The sequence below is a fragment of the Trachypithecus francoisi genome, unplaced genomic scaffold, assembly GCF_009764315.1.
Source record: "Trachypithecus francoisi isolate TF-2019V2 unplaced genomic scaffold, Tfra_2.0 Contig01579, whole genome shotgun sequence".
NCBI classification, from domain to species: domain Eukaryota; kingdom Metazoa; phylum Chordata; class Mammalia; order Primates; family Cercopithecidae; genus Trachypithecus; species Trachypithecus francoisi.
In genome coordinates, this window is record NW_022681442.1 from 26,674,965 (window position 1) to 26,697,713 (window position 22,749).

General features: G+C 42.5%; 1 protein-coding gene across 1 annotated transcript in view; it reads right to left on the minus strand.

The window, feature by feature from the left end:
* The window catches only part of SORCS3 (sortilin related VPS10 domain containing receptor 3), a 616,841-nt gene that overhangs the window by 419,441 nt on the left and 174,651 nt on the right, over positions 1 to 22,749 (minus strand). The window lies entirely within an intron of this gene.

A 22,749-nucleotide genomic window follows, 5' to 3' on the forward strand; every position in this document is an offset into this window, starting at 1 on the left:
TTATTTTAATCCTGACAGTGCTTTGCATTTGAAATAAAACATGCCAACAGGAATTAATTGGCTATTGACAGTTGTTTCTCCACATCTGTCCTCCTTCAAGGTCAGACACAGGCCAGCTGGCTTTGTTCACCACCAAGGCCACCCAGAGATCAGATGATAGGCTTGCTTTTGATCCACAGATGACTCTGATTCACAGAACTGGACCTAAAAGGGTAAAAGGGAAGTGGGCCTGATTCTGTCTATAAAAGGGGTTCAAAGATATTTTGTGTTTCCATCAATAGGGCCTTGGCAGGCACAAATACGTGAATGCAGGCAGGCCTACTTCCCCAACATCCCCTGATACCATCTGCCATCGACCATGTATCACCTGCCCCCACTACTGTGGAGTAAGCAGATCATTGAACCCCACTGGACTCCATGACCACCTTCTTGACATCAGTTGATGTTAAGTAACCCAAAAGGAAGCTGGACATATCAGACAACTGAGGCTGCCTGTAATCCAGTTGGTGGTTTTCTTACCCAATCTTGGGCTGACCAGTCTGTTCCCATACCCTTTCTCCAGCTGAGGACTTGGCCATCAGATGTTGCCCTACCTGCCTCTCATGCATCTAGGCAGTGGCTTAGGCACAGCTCCACATCTAAAAGGATGCCAAGCGCGTGCACCTGAATCGATTTTAATCAAAACGCAGGTGCATAATACACATTGCCTGCCTGCACGCGTGATAATCCAGTTACACATAATTGTGTTTATCTAAATTTAATGCACAACTCATTTCACTTTTTTCAGCTCCTTCCCATTCCACAATTTAACTTCCTCCAGTTCATTTTCACAGCAACCATTAAATTCTTTCCAAGATAATGAATTTCTGCTATTGAGATGGGACTTTCCCATTCTAGGTATCCATTTAAGATTAAAGACAAATAATCAGCCATTATATTGAACATTTTTATGGCACTTAACTAACAATAAAATGCTCACTTCGAGATTTATTCTCATCCAGCACTCCATGGGGTCAATAAGCCCCATTTCCATTTCTTCTATATAAACTAAAAAAAAAGGGCCGGGCACGGTGGCTCAAGCCTATAATCCCAGCACTTTGGGAGGCCGAGACGGGCGGATCACGAGGTCAGGAGATCGAGACCATCCTGGCTAACACGGTGAAACTCCGCCTCTACTAAAAATACAAAAAACTAGCCGGGCGAGGTGGCGGCGCCTGTAGTCCCAGCTACTCGGGAGGCTGAGGCAGGAGAATGGCGTGAACCCGGGAGGCGGAGCTTGCAGTGAGCTGAGATCTGGCCACTGCACTCCAGCCTGGGTGACAGAGCGAGACTCCATCTCAAAAAAATAAATAAATAAATAAATAAATAAACTAAACAAAAAAAATTAAAGGCAAGGGATATGATCCATTATGTGCCAAAGGTGACTGGGACATTCAATTTCTCTGCGGTGAGGAATGGAAGGTTGGCAAGAAACATCATCAATGGCATGGCTATTTGTAGAATAGTGGAATTTACCAAGCTACCTGTCCTATTACCACAGCACAAATCAAAGAGTATGTATTAATAGCACACACCAGTGGCATGGCAATTTGTAGAACAGTAGACTCTACCAGGCTACCTGTCTTATTACCACAGCACAACAGCAAGGAATGAGGAACCCATGCAAAGAATTGTTCTCTACAGTCACTTAGAGATCTTTGTCCCTCCCATTTATAACCAGTTTTCTTGTTTATTAAAGCCAGAGACTAACAAAGAAATATACTTATCCATAGCTTCGCCAAATATCTAGCAAGTTGCCAGATAATTTCTGTTTGCTGAATCAGTGTATAGGGTACACACATACACACACACAAACACACACACACACACACACACACACACACACCCCAAAGTTCTTCTGCTCTTGATTTGACCTTATTCTATATACCAAGTCTTTCTTAAAGTCACTGTGTAAAAGCATGGAAGGCTATGTGCAGGCCATGCCAAATTCTGGAAAAAGTAAAAAAGCTCAAAACCGATCTACTAGGAATGAGTCAGAATGACCACCTGACTCAGGCTCTGCAGGAGCAAGTCAGACCATTTCATTTTTTCCCCAACATCAAGCCTTCAGGGGACATGGCTCTAAAAAGTGCAAAATCCATGTAGAATGAAGAAAGAGATGCTAAGGGTAAGAGTTTCACTTAATTAGCAGAGCTTCTAACCACTAGATCTGGAAAACCCTTCTCCTTACTCAAAGCTTGGACCACCCTGTTTTTCCCTCCCTCCTTCCATCATTTCCTTTCTTCCTCTATTGAATGGCTATGATATTCTGGCCACTGGGCTATATATGGGGGATACAGAAATAAAAGATCCAGATTCTTCCCTCTAGAAGTTCATAGTCCAATCTAGTAGGGGAGAAACCTAAAAAATGAGCAGGCAACTCCTATACAGAGTGATAGGTGTTATGGTGGTGAATGCAGAGAAAACCAGGGAATGTTGAGGCACCAAATACAGAAACTAGATAAAGAAGTTAGGGAAGGATTCCTAAGGGTGAAACCCAAACTAATACCTAGAAAGAGTAGAAACTAACTAGCTAAAGGGAGTGCTGAAGTGTTTCTATACAGAGGAAGCATCATGAGCAAAGACGCAGGCGTTCTGTAGATAAACCACCCAAGAGAATATTACCAGACTCTCCTTAGTTTCTCCTTCTCCTCAGTAGCTGCCATGAGAACGTGCCTCTCAGATCTCCACCTGCAGGAAGCATAATTGACTAAGCACTCCAGCTGTTGTGCTCTGAAATCCATTGCTACCTCTTGCCAAGCCCACACCCCACAAAAGCTGCTCCTGGCCAATGATTACAAGCAACAGAAATATTAGGCAGACACATTCCCGGGTGACAGGACTCCTCTGATGGGTGACATTGATGCTAAGATCCCCTAACAGCCTTGCTAAACTTTCCACAGAACCTCACTACAGTCTGAGATTCTCCCAGCCAGCCTACCTGCCTGCCTGCCTTCCTTACCCATCTCCTTCACTGCGGGGTCAGATCTCCATCTCAGCCCAGCAGTTGTCCCAATCTGCTCTCGCTCTTTTCCCATTTTCTCTCATGGGCATTTTTCCTAATAGGTTTCTCAGACATCTCATTTCATCTTCATGTCTGCTTCTTGGAGAATCCAGACTAACATATCCTTCCACACTTCTATGAATATTACTTCTGTCTCCATAGTAGATGGTTTCAATTTTACCTCTTAATTCGTGCACTTTCTTGATCAGAAAACTTTACGGGCTTGCTCTGCCAATGGGTAAAATCCACACTCCTTAGACTGGCACACTTAGACTCCACAGTCTGGCCCATGCATACTCTTCCAATCATTTTTTCCAGTTTGCAAAAACCTGTCCTCTGTTTTAAACAATCTAAGTTTTTCAAGGTACCTCAGGTAAGACAAACACATCCTCACATCTCTGCTTTCTTTCATGCTCTATTGTTATATCGCTGCCTGTGCCCCATCCTTTCATTATCCCCTGTACTTGCCTGCCTGATGTTGGAGAAACAGTCCAAAGCCCACCCCTTTCAGGTGGCCTCCCAGGATTATCCCAGACATCAAAAATGTTCTCTCCTGTGAAGTCCTATTTTGCTTAAAATGGAGTCATGCAATTTATCGCAAACACTATCTTGATAGCTTCTGAATGTTACGTGAGTGGCCTTCTCAACTAAAGCCTACACAACTTAAGGTAGGGATTGTGTTTGGTACTTCTGTCTCCTTCACAGGCTCAGCATATTGATGGTTCTTATAAAATAATCGCTTTTGAGTAAATGAAAGATATTGATATTGTGTTGGTAAATCACAGACTTCAGCAGGAGATGCTATTAAGCCAGTCTACTGCTCTCATTTTATAGATGAAAAAATGGAGCCCCAGAAAGGGGAACACGACTCAAGGTCAAGTCTCAGCAATGTCTGACCTTGACCAAGTGCCCCCAAGGTAGTGCTCTTCCCATTCCATGAATAAGCCGGAGCCTGAGAGCCACTGGGGAGCCTGTTAAATGCTGATTCCATGGCCCACCCCCAGCAAGTCTGACTCGACGGAACCTGAGTAGGATTCAAAACTCTTCTGTGGCAGCCAGAGGACCACATTTCCAGAAAGGCTCCATCACATCATGGTTCCTTTCCCACCTCTCTGCTACAGTGATGCTACCCACTCCACCATGGTGAAATCCTAATCTAGCAAAACACCACTTCGTTTACATTGAATTCAACCTTACAAATAAAGCAGGACACATATGAGGAGGATACCTCAGCGAGGTCACACCAGCATTCCCCAGAGGAAAAGTCAAAACACTGAGAATTATAGGATGAAAACTCCTTTTCCCCTGGAGTCCAGCACAGAAGGACATTAATAGAGCCATGAAGAGATGATAATGTAACCTTCAGGCTTAAGACATTCTATGCCAAGCAAACAAAACCAAGAGCAAGAGAAAGCCTGACCTCTCCCATTGCTCACAGCCTTCCAAAGGCCACTGGGGAGGAGTGAATTTCCATGGAAGAACATGGAAAATAGAGGCAATAAACCCACCTAACAAGCCTGGGGCTGTTGGGCAAGTACTCAGACCAGAAAGAGATGAGTGTGTGGCTCTGGAAACAAAGTGGGTGGATATGGCAGGCAGGATGGTGTAGGGGGTAGTTCCAGATCTACAGCAAAACCTGACTTGAATCTCCTCCAGCTGATGGTCCCAGAATGAGAATGGGACTCAAACTCAAGGAAGAAAAAGCAGGAGCTAACATTAATTGCACTCCTACTATGTGCTAAGTACTACACTGGGCAATTCTCAATCCTCACAAAAAACCTTTGAAACAGAGCAGGTATTATACAATATCTCCCATTTTATGGATAAAGAAACAGAGGCCCAAGGGTTAAGCAAATTGCCCCCATAGCAAACAATCAACAAGAGATAGAGCCAGCATTTCTGCCCATGCCTGTCTTACTCAATCATGCTTGTTCTGCTCTCACATGATGCTCCTCCACTCAGTAAGTGTTTATGTGGGCTTCTGTGCAAAGCAATGAACAGGAATGCAGACAAGAGAAAAATGCACCCTTGCCCTCAAGGAGTTTATCATTCATTCATGAATTCCACAAATATTTATTGAACTAGAAAGACAACTGCTAAACTCTGCAAATCAGGGAGAGAGATCTAGAGCTCAAGGCCCAGGGGTAAAGATAACTTTTGTTTTCTTTGTTCTTGGAGAGAGAAATAGGAAGCAGAGATGTGTAATGAGAAAAGAACTAGGCAAATTGTTGGGAGACCCAGGTTTACCAAATAAGCTTTGTCAAATAAGTACCTTTTTGACCTAACTGGCTATAATCCTGGGGGGATTTTAGACAGCAGGAGAAATGAAAATAAATTGGAATAATTCATGAGTAATAGCACTTCTCTCTTCTTACAAGCTATATACACACATACACACAGAGAGAATAGAAGAGAAGTCTGTCTCTATGTGTGTGTGTGTGTGTGTGTGTGTGTGTGTGTAACTGGAAAATTACATTTATGGAAGTACATATAACTATTTTAAATTGGCATCTGACATCTTATTTGAAATAACACTGTTCATACATTTCTTATAACTTCTGTCATACTGGGATAATATGATTTCTCTGTATGTCTGTCTTCCCTGTTAGACTGTGACCTCCTTGAGGTCAGAAATCAGGTCTCATTTAGCTCTGCATTCCCTCCACCAAGCACAACGGCTGACACATGGAAGGCACTATACAAGGTCCTTTGGATGAATTATAAATATGTGGCAGTAAAAGAAGGGATGAGATGATAAATGTAGGAGAGAGGTATGGATAATGCTCTATAAGATTTGAGAAGGGGAAGCAATTCAGTCCAGAAAATGTGATTAACAAAGTCTTCATGAAGGAGGGGTTATATGAGCTGGGTCTTAAAGCGTGGTAAGAATTTCTATATACTGAAATGGAGCTTCTCTGCTTTCTTTATTTTTCTTTCTTTATAAATTGGACAGGGGTAAATAGAAAAGAGCAGGGGGTAGAGGAAACATTCTAGTTATGAGAAAAGCAGTTTAGAGATGGAGCGGTATAGGCTGTGTTGAGTGCACCATGATATACACAGGATTCACTCAGAGACATGGCAAGGCTTTGCCAAGGTGGAAAACAAGGCACAAAGGACAAGGGAAGGGTGCAAGAAGGAGAGTGGAATTGCACTTGGTGCAGCCAGGAATGATTTGATTAAAAGCTCTACAAGAGTGAAGAGGGTGGTGACAATAGGAGACTATATTATCATAAGGGACCACCATAAATAAGGTGACAATAAGGGACATAGCTGACCTCTTACAAAATCAGTTGGTGTTGTCTTTGTTGAGTGTCTACTTTCAATTTTCTTGTCCCCAAGCACCTCGTATCTTCTGCTGTCCTCAAATGCTCAAGCCAGCTTCAAACACACACAACACTGCAACGAATGCCTTTATTCCTCACTTCTCCATTCATCTATTCCTGCCCAATGCCAAGCACAGTATAAGAATCTTGGTAGTAAAGTGATTTTTTTAATGGTTGCTGTAGTCTTGAAATGTGTAGCCCTCCTTAACCTGCTGCCTTCCAAGATTATCTGTATTTGAACTAACAAGTCCAAGTCCCTGACAGGGTTGGGGAGAGTGATATTTGGTGCGACTCTACACATCCCATTTTCTGTGTGAGAGGAAGTGCCCACACTCTGAAGTTTCAGTCCCTATTCCACCCAAGAATCCTAAACATCTCCAGGTCTAAATTCATTCACCTCATTGGATCCAGCCCTCTGCCTCCTCGATGGAGCTTGCAAGGCCACATGGAGAAAATGCAGCACCTGAAACCAGAGGGTTGAACTCAAGACCCAGCCTTGACATACACTCCTGTATGTGCCCAAACAATTCATGTATGTTTTCGGAATTGGCTGTGTTTTACTAAAATGGGGTAACGGTACACTTTCCCTGCCACACTCACAGGGTTACTGATTCAAATCAAATAAGGGATGCCAGCTTGCTTTATAAGCTTTACTGTGCAAACATGAGTTATAAGTGTGACAATTATTCTTCAGGAGACAAGGGCTTCTAGTTACTCATATTTGGTGGAAGAGTTTCAGATTCTAGAGTTGCTGAGCTCCTTCTAAAAAATGTCCATCCATTCTAGACCCTAACTGCAATACAGGAAGATGTAAATCAGAGCCAGTGTCCTCACCTGGCACCTCCACTCAGCTTTGGAAGGCAGGCAGAAAGCCCCAGGGGATTCCTGTCCTCTGAAAGGATAATGCGTAATCTGCAAATTCATAAATCACTAGGACGCTCTGGCTCGTGAGCACATTCAGTGAAGTGAGGACCTTTAATGCCTGCAAAATTTTACTCTGAAGGAAAATTACTTTAGTTCATTAAACCTTCCTAAAATCTTGGTGCCTTTAAATCCATGGGGCTCTCTGCACATCCACCTCTAGGTCCTCTCACTCTTATGACCTCACTCCTGCCTGGACCTGATAATTCTTTGCTTTCAGTCAAGTGGAATAGGACTCACTGACTTTCTTTACCAGGAGTGGTAGACAATGGTAACATAAGAAAGCTGCTAAAACATACACTTCGGGGACAGCCTGCAGGAGTGTGTTTTAAGTCTCAGCATGGTCTTGTGAGTCTTGGCATCTTCCTCCCACCTAGAGGAGCCTCCCCCACAGGGAGTAGAAATTAAACATCTATAATCCAAAACTCAACTGACCCACAGTATGAGAATGTCTGGGCACCAACTGGGTGTCCAGAATAAGATAAACAGTGACCACTGCACACCATGAGTTTACAATCTAGTTGGGAAGACAAGGAATTATTAATAGTACAAGAGATACCAACTTCGTCAGTGTCTGATGCAAGAAATTTTACAAAACTGTTAACCCCTTTCTCTGTTTTATTTAAGGGAGTATTGCCAACTCTGTAGCTCAGTATGATTCCTTTCTCATCTTGCCCATAGCAAGCAAACACTGAGTCTCCTGAAATGTGTTGGGGTGTACTGCATTGACCAATTTCAGTCATCACAATTTTTCCATTCATTCACCAAACTAATATGTATAGCATGCTTCCTTTTTGCCAAGTGCTGAATCAGCAGTAAAGAAAACAAATCAGCTTCTTCGCCCTCACTAAGTTTATATCCTAGCAGAGGGAAAAAAAACAAACAAATAAATAGGTAACCAATGCAATAGTCAAATGGCAGTGAGTGCTATGGGGAAAAAATAAGCAGGAAATAAGAAATAAGAGAAATACATTAAAAAGTGCAAACACGCAGGGGTGTTCCAGCATGGGCTAGGGGGTGGCAGGTGGGGAATGAAGGTTGCAGAAGTAAATAAGGAGCTCAGAAAAGGCCACTATGAGAAACTGACACTTAAAATCCTGAATGAAGTGAAGGGTGAAGTCGCATGGTTCTCTTGGTAATAAACATGAGAGGCAGAAGCAGCAGCAGATGCAAAGATCCAAAGGCAGGAGTGTGCCCGTCGTATCCAAGGAACAACAGGAAGTTAATGAAGTTGGAGGGGAGGGGAGGGAGATATTGGGACGCTGAGACCTCACTGGGCCTTGAGAAGCACTGTAAGAACCTTGGTTCTTACTCCGAGTGAGATGGGAAATCAGGAGAGGATTTACATGGAGGACTTAGCTTTCAACAGGATCACTCTGGTTACTGTGTTTAGAAAGGCAGTTAGGGGATGAGAGTGGATGAAGTGCCTACTGTGATGTAATCATCCAGGGGAAATGCGGTATGGACTGGATCAGAGTAACAGCAGTGGACTGGGGAGCCAGGTGAAGAGGGGCAGGATCTAAATATATTTGAAAGATAGAGCCAAGGAGATTTGCTGACAAATTAGATACAAGGTGTGAACAAAAGAGAATAGTCAAGGACGACCCTCAACATTTGAACCTAAGTGACTAGAAGCATGGAATTGCTGTCTCATGAGATGAGGACCGTGAGAGAAGAAGGTTTGGAGGAAAGATTAAAAGTTGAGGTTCAGACATTAATTTTGAAATGCCTAAGAGATATTCAAATGGAGAAGTCAAACAGTGAGCTGGATAAATGAGTCTGGAGTTCAGAGAAGAGAGTTTGGGCTAGAAATATCAATTTGGGAGTTGTCAGTGATTGGATGGGCTTGTAAGACATGAGTCTAGGTTCAGTCACTAAGAGACCAAGTGTGAATCGACTAAAGCTATGAGGATTGACAGCTGGGGCATGTCAGCATTTAGAGATCAGTGAAATGAGGCAGAAAAACCAGTCTGTTTGGACCTCTCAAAATTGGCACAGGGGATATTTGTGTCCTGTGTGAATGCTCACCACATGGTGATTACTACAGAGACTTTCAAGCATCAGATGGACAGGATGGTGTCTTCTGTTGAGATCACTGAATCTCTTCCCCCAATTACCCCTGTGTTTGCTCTGTATGGAGTGGCCATTGTGGCAGACATAGAGGCTTTCCCTAGGCTCACCATGGAATCTCCCCCACCAAGGCTGATGTGGAAATAATCACTGCTGAGTTCCCAATCTACCAACATAAGAAACCAATGCTGAGTCTCAACATTGTGCATGGTGGCAGGTTGATTGCACAGCATCCCTCTCATCTCAGAGAGGGCAATTTCTTCTAACTGGAATTGCTTTCCCTGCCTGTAGTGATTATGCTAGAATCAAATATTTCAATTTCAGATTGCATTATTCACTGTCATGGTGTCCCATACATTACTTCTAACAAAGGAACTCATTTCATAGCAAATGAAATACAGTCATGGACCTGTCCATGGAATTCACTGGTCTTACCACAAACGTGATCACCCAGAGCACCTGGAGTGATACAATGGTTGAGTGGACTTGTGAAAACTCAATGACTGCACCATCTGGGAACTGACACCTATGTGAGGCTGTGGTGCTTATCCTCCAGGATGTGGGTTCCAACAAAATATGGTTCAAATACCAAGGTCTGAACATCAACAACGAAAAGTGGGAGAGATGTCTCTCCTTATCACATCCAGGAAGACACCACAGAATATTTATTTCATGTCCCCACAACTTGGGGCTGTGTTAGAAGTATTGCTTCCCAAGGAGGGAATTGTCACCAAGAGGCAAAACACCTGTTCATTTATTTATTTATTTATTTGAGATGGAGTTTCATTCTTGTTGCCCAGGCTGGAGTGCAATGGTGCAATCTTGGCTCACTGCAACCTCTGCCTCCTGGGTTCAAGCTATTCTCCTGCCTTAGCCTACTGGGTAGCTGGAATTACAGGCAAGTGTCACCATGCTTGGCTAATTTTTGTATTTTTAGTAGAGACAGGGTTTCACCATGTTGGCCAGGCTGGTCTCTAACTGCTAACCACAGGTGGTCTGCCCACCTTGGCCTCCCAAAGTGCTGGGATCACAGGCGTGAGTCACCATGCCCAGCCACACCTGTTCTATTGAACTGGAAGCTGAAAGGAATATCCACCTGTTTTGAGCTTCTCATGCTACCACTGGACAAACAGGTAATGAAGGGGTTACTTACCAGCTGGGATGACTTGTCCCTATTGTCAAGGAGAAACAGAGATGATGTTTTATAATAAGGACAAAGAGAATGATGTCGGAAACCTATTATTATTATTATGCCTCTTATTAATTTCAAGTGCTCCTATTGTTTTCAAGTCCTGAAGTACAAGTTAACAGAAGGCTACAGTGGTAAAGGCAGAACTATTAAGGATTAAGATTCTTCAGACATGACGGTTTGAATTATTCTATCACACTATGAGGTGGAAATCCTTAACACTCTGAGGTATTTGCTAAGGGCAAAGGAAATACAAAATGGGTAGCTAAAAAAGACATGGCCTATCAATTATGCCTCAGGACTAGTAACAGAAATGAATATAACAGCAATTATGCATATTTCTCCTTGCGCGCTTTATGTGCGCATGCACAGAGATGAGAGAAAGCTCAGAATGTGTGTGCACGGAGATGAGTGCGAATGCAGGATCCCCCATTCCACCCCCCATCACCTGCTGCTTTCTGTGTTCTGAGTGAAAAATCAGAGTGCTTGACTGTTCTGTGACCCAGCCAGCTGCAGGTTTTCCCCAGCAAGCTTGAACCCACACTGGTCTCTTGAACATGAACTGACAAAGGTATCTAGGTTGTTGCCCAAAACACTAAAAGAAAGGGGTCTTGGCCCTGAGCCAAATGCCTTAAACCATCTCATAAACTCCTTTCCCTGACCACGTTGCTTGGACAGACCTAGGTAGATCACCCCTTTTCTCTTGCCATCTGTCATGAGGATTGCTGCAGCACTACACTAAGTTCCCCTAATGAATGCTTTGCACTGATCACCCTGGGGTTTAGTGCTTCTTTCTTTGGAATCCCAACTGGCCCTACCCTGGTACCGTTTGGGGCACTCCCTTGTGGGAACTACCCTTCTACCACTTTTGGGATAATTCCAGCCACAGGTTCAGCAGGGCAAAACAGATAAATAGATGGTGCCCATAAGTTACTCTCTTCTCTTACTCTCTCTGTTTCTTTTCTTTTATACAAAGAATGTTAGTGTTGGTTAGCTTCACAACTACTTTTGGTTATAGAATATCCACACAGGATTGTAATAGGTCTACAAAGCAATCAACATCACCCAGAGAAGGGATAGCAACTAATGGAACTTGATGAATCTTTCTTGATAGAGGGTGACAGTATCCTCACAGTATAAGTTGTTGTGGCTTGGTGCGGTGGCTCATGCCCATAATCTATAATCTCAACACTTTAGGAGGCCAAGGTGAGAGTATCATTTGAGCCTAGGAGTTCAAGACCAGCCTGGGCAACATGGAAAGACTTTGCCTCTACCAAAATAAAATAATAATAATAATTTTTAAAAATTAGCTGGGCATGGTAGCACACACCTGTGGTCCCAGCTACTCAGGAGGCTGAGGCAGGAGGAACACTTGAGCCCAAGAGGTCAAGGCTGTAGTGAGCTGCATTTGCACCACTGCACTCTAGCCTGGGTGACAGAGAAAGACCTTGCCTCAAAAAAAAAAAAAAAAAAAAAGAACTCATTGCATTATATTAGGCAGAATCACAAGGTTAAATATGAACAGGAGGGTGGAAAAGAACACTCACAGTAGCCAAAGGGGTAGGCTGTGCTGTTTACTCTCACCCCACAATCCTGCCTAGGTATGGCAGGTAACAAGGGCCCTGCAAATTACATTTCTAAAACTCTCCTGTGAGCTGTCTTCAAGATTAGTTCAGCCAATGGAAGGCATGAGTGGCGACCGGCGGAGGAGGGAGAAGCAGCCCTCTCCACGCATCTGGCTTCTGATGTGACAACACATCAGCAGCAACAGAGGTGGTGGAAGCAATGGGGACAGGTCTCAGTGACCAGAAGCACAGGCTCCTGGGTTCTTCTGATGTACCTCAGCACATACAGCAGGAATCTAGGTGGGATAGACCGTTGTCCTCTAGCACTGCTTCCTCTCCTCCTGGGCAGTCATGTGATGGTTCCTGCAGTGGCCGATCTTTGAGCAGCCTTGCCTTTCCTTGTTCTTGCTCTTCCAGCCTTTCCAGCACTCTTGTAATCAATTCCTGCATTCAATCTCTTCTTTTACAAATACTATGCAGCCATAAAAGAGAATGAGATCATGTCCTTTGCAGGGACATGGACAAAGCTGGAAGCCATTATCCTCAGCAAAATAGCACAGGAAGAGAAAACCAAACACTGCATGTTCTCACTCAAAAGTGGGAGTTGAACAATAAGAACACACAGACACAAGTAGAGGAACAACACACACCAGGGCCTTTCAGGGGTCGGGGAGCTAGGGGAAGGAGAACATTAGGACAAATACCTAATACATATGGGGCTTAAAACCTAGATGATGGGTTGACAGGTCCACCAAGGCACATGTATGCCTATGTAACAAGTCTTCATGTTCTGCACATGTAACCCAGAACTTAAAATAAAATTAAAATTAAAATTAAAAAATATCTAGAGTTAGAGGCCCTGGCTGGCACAGAACAGGCTGGGAGATACAAGGATATGAAGGAGAGCATGAGTTCTGGAAACTGAGTGAGGAAAGCATTTCAAGGAAGAGGGTGACCAGCTCCCTGTAAACTGAAATACTACTGACAGTTTATGTACAAGAAAGATCAAAAATCAATCATTGGATCTGGCTACTAGATGACCTCAAAGGCCTTCAAACTAGCTCATTTATTTAATTTCTTATAAAAATTCTCTAGTGGCTTCTCGCTGCCTTTAGGATCAATCCAAATTCCTCATGGTATAAAAGGTCTTTCTCAACCTGGCCCCAAATGGCAGTTTAAACTTCTTCTAGAGCCACTTTCCCAAATGACCGCTGAATTTAGCCACACTAGAATACCCTATCTCCCATTCTATTTTTCCATACCTTTCCATATGCTCTTCTCCCTCCTCTGAAAGCCCTTCTCCTGTTCTCTACCTGATGCTGTCCTTCCTTCTTATGCTTCCGTATTCAGCTCAAATATCAACACTCTGATGTCTCAGCTGTTCTCAAAGACAGAACTGATTTTCCCTTAATCTGTGTTCCCCGAACTTGTTGTACATACCTCCAGTTTTGCTACTCACCAGACTATAATTTTCTATCTGCACAGGCATCTCTGACACTAGGTTATAGGCTCCCTCAGGACAAGAACCCTGATTTTCTCATCATTGTACTATGAAAGTATTATTAAATGTGTCTTTGATATGGCATCTGTTAATCAACAGAGATATAACACACTTCTTGAGTTCAAAGTATTACCAGAGGTGTTCAAAGGAGGAGAAGATGAATCTGAGCTGAGGTGGTCAAGACATCCTCACAGTGGATGAGAGGCTTTGATGAGATCATAAGAGATGGAAAAAGTTTAAACTCTCGGCCCTCTCCTTTCTGGGAGCAATGTTTTTCCAGGATTTCTTTTCCTTAGATAAGCTAGTCTGCCAAGCCTCTCTAGAAGGGAGAGTTCAAGGAGGCTTTGAAATAACTTTGAGAATATCCACAAGAGGGTAAGGAGAAAGGGACACAGGAGCAGGGTGGGAAGATAATGAAAGCAATCTCCCGAAATCAGACTGTATTAAGTTTTAAAGAGTTATCATTCTCTAAGGGCCACTGGAGAAGACAAAGGTACCTCGTTTTCCTGTGCTTCACTTGATTGCACTTCACAGATACTGTGGTTTTCTTTTTAATTTTTCCAAATGGAAGGCTTATGGCAAGCCCATGTCGAGCAAGCCTGTTGGCGCCATGTTTCCAACAGTGTGTGCCCACCTTGTGTCTCTGCATCACGTTTTGGAAATTCTCACAACATTTCAAGCTTTTTTGTTATAATTATGTCTGTTATGATGACCTGTGATGAGTGATCTTTGATGTTACTTTGTAATTGTTTTTTGGGCACCATGAACCGTGCCATATAAAACAGTGAACTTAACTGACAAATGTGCAAGTTTTGACTGCTCCACTGACCAGTTGTTCCCCATCTCTCTCCTTCTCCTCAGCACACACACCCCCATTCTCTGAGACACAATAATATTGAATTTAGGCCAAGTATCAACCCTACAATGGCCTCTAAGTGTGTGGGTAAAAGGAAGAGCCACACATCTCACACTTTAAATCAAAACTAAAAATGATCAAGCTTAGCAAAGAAGGCCCATTAAAAGCCCAAATAGACTGAAAGCTAGGCCTCTTGTGCCAGAGTTTGGCAAGCTCTGAAAGTAAAGGAAAAGTCCTTGAAGGAAATTTAAAATGCTATTCCAGGGAACATACATGTGAAAAGAAAAACAGCCTTATTGCTGATAGGGAAAAAGTTTTAGTAACAGAAGATCAAACCAGCCACAACATTCATTTAAGCCAACGCCTAATCCAGAGCAAGGCCCTAACGTTCTTCAGTTCCATGAAGGGTAAGAGAGGTAAGCTTCAGAAGAAAATCTGAAGCTAGCAGAGGTTGGTTCATGAGGTTTAAGAAAAGAAGGGATGTCCATAATATACAAGTGCAAAGTGAAGCAGCAAGTTCTGATGGAGAAGTTGCAGCAAGTTATCAGAAGATCTACCTTGTATCATTAATGAAGGTGGCTACACTATATAATAAATTTTCAACGTAAACCAACAGCTTTTTATTGGAAGAAGATGCTGTCTAGGACTTTCACAGTTAGAGAGGAGAAGTCAATGCCTGGCTTCAAAGCTTTAAAAGACAGGATAACTCATCTAGGCTAAAGCCCGTGCTCACTTACCATTCCAAAAATCCTAGGGCCCTTAAGAATTATGCTCAGTCTCCTCTGCTTGTGTTCTATAAATGGAATAACAAAGCTTGGATGACAGCACATCTTTTTACAGCACAGTTTACTGAAAATTTTAACCCCACTGTTGAGACCTACTGCTCCAATAAACACATTTCTTTCAAAATATTACTGCTTACTGACAATGTACCTGGTCACCCAAGATCTATGATGGAGATGTACAAAGATATGAATATTGTTTTTATGCCTGCCATCACAACATCCATCATGTACCCATGAGTCAAGGAGTAATTTCACTTCCAATACTTATCTTTTTAAGAAATATATTTCAAAAAACTGTGTTGCCATAAACAGTGATTCCTCTGATGGATCTCAGCAAAGTTAATTGAAAACCGCCTAGAAAGGATTCACCATTCTAGATGCCAGGAAGAACATTTATGATTCATGGGAGGAGATCAAAATATCAACATGAATAGGAGGAGTCTGGAATAGATTGATTCCAACTCCCATAGGTAAGTGTGAGGGGTTTAAGACTTCAGTGGACAAAGTAACTGCAGATATGGTCGAAACAGCAAGAGAACTAGAATTACAAGTGGATCCTGAAGATGTGTCTGAATTGCTGCAATCTCATGATAAAACTTAAATGGATGAGAAAAGAAAGTAGTTTCTTGAGATGGAATCTATTCCTGGTGAAAATGCTGCAAATATTATTGAAATGACAACCGAAGATTTAGACTATTCCATAAACTTAGTGAATAAAGCAGTGGCAGGGCTTGAGAAGATTGACTCCAATTCTGAAAGAAGTTTACTGTGGGCAAAATGCTATCAGAAAGCATCACACGCTACTGAGAAATCCTTCATGAAAGAAAGAAGAGTCGATCAATGCAGCAAACTCCATTGTTGTCTCATTTTCTGAAATTGCCACAGCCATCCCAATCTTCACCAACCACAATCCTGATCAGTCAGCAGTCATTGACATTGAGGCAAGGCCCTCTACCAGCTAAAAAGATGATTTCTCACTAAAGGTTCAGGTAATCATTAGCATTTTTTAGCAATAAAATATTTTTACTTGAAGTATGTATTTTTTTAGACATGATGCTACTTAACACTTAATAGATGACAGTATAGTGTAATCATAACATTTATATGCACTGGGCAACAAAAAAACTTGTGTGACTTGCTTTATTGTGATATTTACCTTATTGTGGTGGACTGTAACCACAATATCTCTGAGGTATATGTGTGTATACTCCTGTACCTAATGGGGTGTAGATGAAAGAAAACACTAAATTTCCAGACAAAATCACAACTTAATTAAACTACGGTAGTTTATACAAGAGAGGAACAAATACGGGAAGGGCCAAGGTAGGCATACTAACATTTACTGAGGATCTACTAAGTGCCAACCACTGCACTTGATGCTTGATGTGTATTACACAGATAATGAGCATAACCATGACAAAAGGGAGATAGCACTGTCCACATTGCCTAGATGAGGAAACTGTACAGGTCATGCAAGCAGGAAGAGGTAGGAGTCCGCACCTAAACACAGGTTTATCTATTCCAATGTGATCCAAGGGAGAGATAAGATATATAGAAATTAATAAGCATTAGTCATCCTGACTTAAAAGTGGGCCATTGTTAAGAAAGTACTTTGCAGAATTTGGTAACTGAATACAGCAAGTGACAAATCAAGGAGATGAAAATGCAATGTTGTTGAAACAAGGAGACTGTGAAAAATGGCTGTTGAATAGTGGGGGGCTGTTCTGGTTTTGTGTAACGAGCCATTAAAAGTGAATTAAAAATCCATTCATTCTCATTCCCTAAGGGACTTTGAAAATGAGACAGCCATTCTTGGAAATGATTTAGGTAGCATGCAGCCCAGCAACAGGGGTGGGGCTAAATGACCACACAATTCCTTGCCAATTTCTGTATTCCATAATAACATCTCATCAGAACACGGCTTAATTCTCTCCAAAGGTATACCATTAGGTAGGAGTCTGAGCTCATACCTTTCTGCCTGTCCATCATTCCATCCATCCAACCACCACCAAAACCACCCTGAGAAGGCAGACAAGGGCAGAAACGGATGTGAGCTGATGGGAAAGGAAACTGGCTGCAATGGCACTAATGTGAAGCCTCCAGAGATGATCATTAACACAAAGGAAAATATGAATATAAGTGACCTGTTTCTTTGAGAAAAAGTGAAAGCATTAAACCAGAAAGTTTTGGTGTAGATTCCAGGCTCTGCCACTTATTTTGTGTGACCTTAGACAAGGGGCTTACCCTATTGAACCTCAGTGTCCTCATACTAAAGTGAGCCAAGATCACTCCCTTCATTCGGTTGTTGTGAGGATTAGCTAAAGGGTACTGTACTGCCAGGCACACAGTAAGCCATCAGCATGCATTAGGTTCCTTCCTTTCCCTGTCTCTAAGCAAACCAGGTCATTTCCCATTTGAGTGGGGAAATGTCATGTCCTCAAGAAGGGGCATGTCACTTTAGTGGTGACAACTTGAAGCTCACAAAATAAAGAGCAACCTCATCATGCCTCTCACTGATGCAGAGATAAAAGCCTGGAATTCCCTGCATGCCAATGCTTGCTTTGTGTGGACACGCATTGACAGCCTCTGCAACGGGAAGATCACAGGTCCATCCAAGTCCATTTTGCCTGGTGTGTGATCCAACCCACTTGTCTCTTTTCACTTCAGGGGCTGTCTCTGCTGGTTCTGCCTGCAGGCACACACATTTCCCTTTCTTCTGCAGCTTCTATCAGGGACAGTGCTCCCTCTTGGGTCTCAGGAGCTGAAAGAGCTCCCAGATAAACAATTTCAGCTGCTGACTCCAGTGAATTTCCTGGGGATCAGCATCTCTCCAGACTGGAAGCAGCCACTAGCCTGAGCTGCTTTGGATGAGGGCAAACGCAGGAGCTTGGCTAGACTGTAAGATGCTTCAGTATCAACACATCTGTTTCATTTGCAGTTATATCTCCAGCACCTGGGACAGCGCTAGCACCTCCAGCACCTGGGACAGCGTTCAGCACCACTGCTGTAAATAATAGTGAACACCCTATCACTCAATTTGTGATTGGGCGTTCATCACAACTCACCTCCTACTCAATCCTACAAATTACAACAGTCTTTCTTACAGGCAACACATCATGCTTGGTACATGCTTGAATGAGAGATACAAAGTTCCTGACCTAAGGCACTTTCAGTGCAAGAGGGGAGATACATGCTTATACAACTTCCAGCAAAAAAAAATTTGAAACTGGTCTGACTTACACTAAGTTGGAGACATTCTACCCATTGTCTTCTGAGGCTAGAGCTTCACATACATAGAGAAGAATATGGAGTTATCTACTGGGGCCAAATAACAGTGGTTTTAAACACCAGGCATGTAAATTTTCTATTGCTGTTCTAACAGATTACTACGAATTTAAAATAACACAAATGTATCATTTCACGGTTCTGGGGGCCAGAAGTCCAAAATAGGTTTTACTGGCAATAATCAAGGTGCTGGCAGGGTTGTGTTCTACATTCCTTGTGGGGGCTTTAGGGAAGAATCTGTTGTTTTTCTTTTCCCAGCTTCTACAGGCTTCCCCCATTCCTTGGCTCATGGTCCCCTTCAGTCTTCAAAACCAGCAATGGCTGGTCGGGTCTTTCTCATACTCTTTCATCACTCTGAAAACTGACTTTTCTTCCTTCCTCTTCTCCATTTAAGGACCTTCATGATTACACTGTACCCAGCCAAATAATCCAAGACAATCACTTTATCTTAAACTCAGCTGACTGCTACATTATTTCTACCTACTGTCTTAATTTCCCTTTGTCATGTGACCTAACACATCCACAGGTTCTAGAGATCAGGACATGGGTATCTTTGGGAGGCCACTATTCTGGCAACTACACCAAGTTAAAGAGTTTCAACTTGACTCATTAAATACCGTAAAGATATCTAATGAGCTTGAATGAGTGAGTGACCTTTTAGGACCTGCACTTTGGAAATGAAATGGCCAAGAATACAAAGGGTGGATCAGTGAAGATGAAAAGCGGAAAGCCTAGTGAGAAGGATACTACAATGGTCCAAACATAAGGGTAGGAAATCTGAATTGAGGCAATGGCAGTAGGAAAGGAGAGAAGGGAGGTGGGAGGGAATTCCTTATGAAAAAGTTGTCACTAAAAACTGCAAATGGAACAGAACAGGAAAAAAAAAAAAAAAAAAAGATGTCTCAGAGATATCCAAGCCGTTGGTATAATTCATTTTAATCACAAGTCCAGGTTTGAAATCCAGCTCCAACACTTAGGGGAGGACCATCTAAGTGTTCCCACGGCCTAAACCTCATTTCATGCTCCAGGTTGGTTGCAGTGGTTTGCCTTGTTTCCCCAAATTTGTGCATCCTCCCTGTCCTGGAAACCTGCTCATGGCCTAGGTTCTCCCTCTGCCCTATTTTGTCCTTACTCATCTGTCTATCGGTCCTGTAGGCATGTTTGATACTGCCTGTCCAGTGCCTTCAGAGAGTCTCCCTTCCTAGATTACTATCTCCTAGCCTCACCCCCATGTCTCGTCACCTCTTTAGTTCATTTCACAAACTGCTTACCTGGATCTCACCTTGCCCAGAATGCATGTACTTCCTGAGTTGGCCTTGGTCTAGGTTCTAGCCCAGAACAGCAGATAACAGGGCCGTGGCAGCCACATCCCAAGATACAAGAGATAAAGAGCTACCTCATTTATATGGTGGGAAGTTGGGGTAGGTGTAGATTTTAATCTGTCCAAGCTCTTAGACACATACTTGATGAATATCCCCAGAGGTCAGTCCCATAGATTACAGCAGAATGACCATTCATTCAAGTAGGAAAGTGCTCATAAATCCCAGGGACATTAGAGGTAGAAAAACTTAAGAGTGTATTGAGGGCCATGCCAGACTCTGAGAAGAATTGCTCTCCTCTGGTCTTTTGCAGTGGCTAGCATTCCCCTATGGGCAGCCTCACGAATATTCCCACCAGAAAGTGATCTGGGTTGCCTAAAATAACACAAGCCTGCGTTTGTCTCCACATAACTCCTGAGAAAGGAGCAGAACCTCCAGCGGCTGATGGTGGATGATTTAAGAGCCCTCTCTCGTGTAGCCTAGGACATAATAACAAAGAACACATAATTTATTTGTATTGATTCACCAGCACACATTTGATCATATCTCCTTGTCCTTCCTTTTGCTAAGAATCCATGGCCCCAGTCCTGAGAAATTTATCTTTGGCAAAATATCTCTGTAAAAGTAAGTTCCTCACATATCTTAGCTACAGCAAGACTTCATGCCAGGAAAACTTGCCAAGGAAAAGGGTAAAGGGACACAGCAGTCCTTCTTGTGTGTTGACTCTGGTCTAAACAATCTCTCTCCATGACAAGAAACAGACAATGTGTGCTTGGGAATTAAGGCCTCAGTTCTGAGACCTGACTGTCAGATACAGATACAGAAAATGAGGACAGATCAGATTCCTGATCTAGAGGAGTAAGAATCACAGAGGAGCTGGTCAGACTCCAGGACTAAGAGAAGGAATAAAAAATAAGGGGTAGAAACAAATGCAGACCTTTCTGTAGACTTGGATGGTATGAAAGTGCCCAGGTGTGTTGAACACTGCTGTCATTCTACCTTGAAGTTTCATTCAAGGTTATTTCATTCCAATAACCTTGTACACAGTACCTACTATGTACCTGGCTCTGCTTCAGAAGCCGGAATGTGTTAGACACAGGTTCTTCCCTCCCAAGACTCTCAACATAATGGGGGACAGACAGGCAAGTAAGCATATAATTGATTTAATGTGATTCTGTGCTAACAAGGGCACTTATTGTGCCAATTCAAGGACATTGGTGAATCTTCCAATCCCATGGTACAGAGGCTCCTCCTACCCCAGAATAGAACAGAAAACAAAGGGAGAAGTCAGGAGAAATGGCTTTGCATTTTATCAAGCCTGATCAACTTAGTGGGCACAGGGGACTTTAAACCTGAGGTTGAATATGTAGGAGGACACCAAAAAGGAGCCACGTGCTTTGAAATTGCTGAATGCTTTGGTGTTCTACAGATAGATGGTAGCAACCAACTCCATTTTCAGCCTATTTAGTTGCTCTGGGCAGTAAGGAGGCATCTAGAAGACCCAAAAAGGAACATAAACCCTCACCGGTGTCCCCAGGAATGTGCACATGTTCTCTTCCTGCTTTTATCTGCCTACCAGCTTCCAGCTGTCCACTCTTTAAGCATCAGCTCAAGCCCCGTCCCCAGCAGGGAGTATCCCTCATGACCACAGTCTTTGCTCATCTTCCATCTGTGGCCCATTATATTTTCTGATATCTCCCATTTCACATGCTGATCTTACAATTTGACCCTGACACACCCTCTATTGAGAAGTGGGGTCTGTGTTCCTCCCTTCAAAATGTTGTGACTGATTCAACCAACGGGGTATAGAGAATGCCTGAAGTTGCTGAAGGTACAAAGTGTGGAACCTGAAGATGCAGCCAAGAGTGCACAAGCCGGAGTAGAAATACTAAGAAAATCTAAGTCTTTGATGACATCATTTGAGCTGTTGTATCAAGCCTGACCTGAAGCCATAAACATCTAGTCCTTTCTGTTCAATCAGTCAATAAATCTTTCTTCTGTTTCAACCCATTTTTGTTCCTGTTGTACTTAAAATACTTCTCCCACCATTTAAGCCTCAGATCAAAATCACTTCTACAAAGCCTACCATGACTTCTCCAGACACAATCTGTTGCTCCTTCTTTTATATGACTGTTGATGCATCCTAACAGTACAGCAACTTCTTATTGTATTGTAATACTAATATTTTATCTTCTCTCACTACATTGTGAGATATTTAAGAGCAAGTGTTGAGCCTCTTGATTTTAGGGGGAGTCAAAAATAGTTCATGTTTAATTTTGATGCAAACATTCTAAATAAAATATTGACAAACTCAATCCTTTACAATTAAAAGAGTAATTAAGCATGACCAAACAGAACACAAGGCTGTAGAAAAGCAGAGCATTCTGTTCACAGTAGGTGCATCAGACACTTTAAACAATCGACAGTAGGTGTTCAAAAAGTATTTTCAGAATGAATGACCTACTGTTTTTTCTTACCTCTTGATCTTTGTTATGAATTGGTAAACCAATAAATAAATATAACCCTACTTGATACATAGTAGGTGTTTATAAGCATCTGTTAATAAGTAAATACTTATAGGATAAATGTTAGCCAGATGATAAATTCCAGTTAATGACAATAATGGAAGTAGTGCCAGAAGTCAACATTTACATCTATTTTCTCACTTAATCCTTACAATAACCCTATGATTACTATTATTCCCATTTTATTCAAGGATGAAATAGAGACTAGATTAGGTAACCAAGCAAAACCCCACGACATGTAAATGGCAGCACCTAATATATTCTTACTCTAAAAAATCTGTTCCCTCCTAACGTTTCAAATTCCACCTCCTTACTGATTAGAGGGTGTCAATTAAGGCAGCAATTTTGGCACCCCTGAAGTTACCAT